This window comes from Abramis brama (assembly GCF_963993115.1).
Source record: "Abramis brama genome assembly, chromosome: 6".
Lineage (NCBI taxonomy): Eukaryota > Metazoa > Chordata > Actinopteri > Cypriniformes > Leuciscidae > Abramis > Abramis brama.
Genome location: NC_139968.1, coordinates 22,588,818 through 22,590,604, shown reverse-complemented (window position 1 = coordinate 22,590,604; position 1,787 = coordinate 22,588,818).

Sequence of the window (1,787 nt, the reverse complement as noted above, 5' to 3'; positions counted from 1 at the left end):
TAACATCACATCAGTGATTTAAGTGTAATCTTTCGTGATAACCACCGGGATTGTCTTCTTTACGATTAGGGCCGCAGTGCTGGTTAATTTTGAACAGAATCCGACACGTTCAGAAGCGTTAGTCCTCGGACTATACACAGACACAGCACATCCGTTTCCAAAAATGTGGTTTTACAATTCAAAAACACCTTAAGATACTTGATAATCAATACCAACAAAGAGAAAACGCTTTAATCGTTCATAACCATTATTGGCAACTAAGACCTCATGTCCTAGACCTAGGGGTTGGATTTGATGGCCCTGGATGTTGTATACACAAACTATGCTCACATTTCGTGTGATTTTCAAATCTCAACACTCTCCCTGAAGTTTGAACCCTACCCTTTAGTTTTCTCCAAGTCAAATGTCTCTTTTAAAGGACCTTCCTAAACTCAATTGGTTCCCGGTAACGGTTCTCGCGCGTGAATTCTTCTGCTGACATACTTGGACAGTTTCTGCACTACTTATTCAGTGGTACTGCAACAATACGCAATCCAGGAGTTCTCAACTCTGGCCCTTGAGATCCACTTTCTTGGAGAGTTTTGCTCCAGCGCTCATCAAACAAGCGAATCAAGGTCTTCACGATTACTAGAAAGTTGCAGGCAGTTGAGTTTAATCATGGTTGGAAGTAAACTCTCCAACCAAGTGGATCTCGAGGGCCAGAGTGAGTTAGACTGTCAAATGCGTGGTTCTTTTTTGTCTTTACAGCTCAAACACACTATAAAAAGTGATCAGTTGACTTAACTTAAAAAATGCGAGGAAACTTGTTGCCTTAAAATTATTAAGTAAATAAACCATGCGTAATTGAAAAAATTAAGTTATGTGGAATTGTCAAGTTCACATAAATGAAGCTAGCGCAAGTTCTGCCAGGAAGACTCAATCGTTCGCGTCATTAATTACCTCCTCATCTATCCAATTATATCACTTACTGTAGCTTAAAAGGGCAGCGCTTACACATGTCTGAGTTCGCAGATGCTGTCACTTCAGTACCTCCATCCTCCCCGCCTCCACCAAGATGGGATCTTTCCTCCAACTCCTCTACTCAACCAAGCTGGGTCCTCCCTCTATCAACCCCAACACCATCAGTCAGGCTATCCCTTCCATCCTGAAGACTTCAGATGTCTTTTCCTCCATCCACCCCACCACCACCAGATGGCCCCTTTCCTTACTCCGCCGGGGGGTGAGCGGCGCCCCCGCCTTCGTCTTCAGGCGGGACTCGCAGATTCAGTACCCTCTGAATGCGAGTTATGAACGGGGCCTACGCCAAAGAACCTGATTGCTTGCTGAGCTCCTAAATAAATGTTATTGTTACAGTATTAATTCTCCCGAGTCTTTCTGGTAGAACTATATTTTTTCAATTACGCATTAAGTTTGCTTAATTTTTTAAGGCAATGGGTTTCCTCACTTTTTTTTAAGTTAAGCCAACTGATCACTTTTTACAGTGCAGTGTAGTCCGATTCCCGAAAGAATGACTGCACAAATAGTGTACTCTGATTGTTGAACGAATGACTCTTTGAGTCACGTCTTTTTAGTAGATTGAAACTATACAGCTCGACGTCAGTGTAGTCCAATTCCCTAAAGAATTCGTCAAATGAAACGCTTCTTTTTTTGTGAACCAAAAACATCACAAATAGTGTAGGCTACACTGATTCGCGAACAAACAATTCAATGAATGAAACATACAGCTTACAACTGTGATAATTAAATCGGTAGTTGCTGACTGATTGTTCACGAGATTGTTGTTAAAG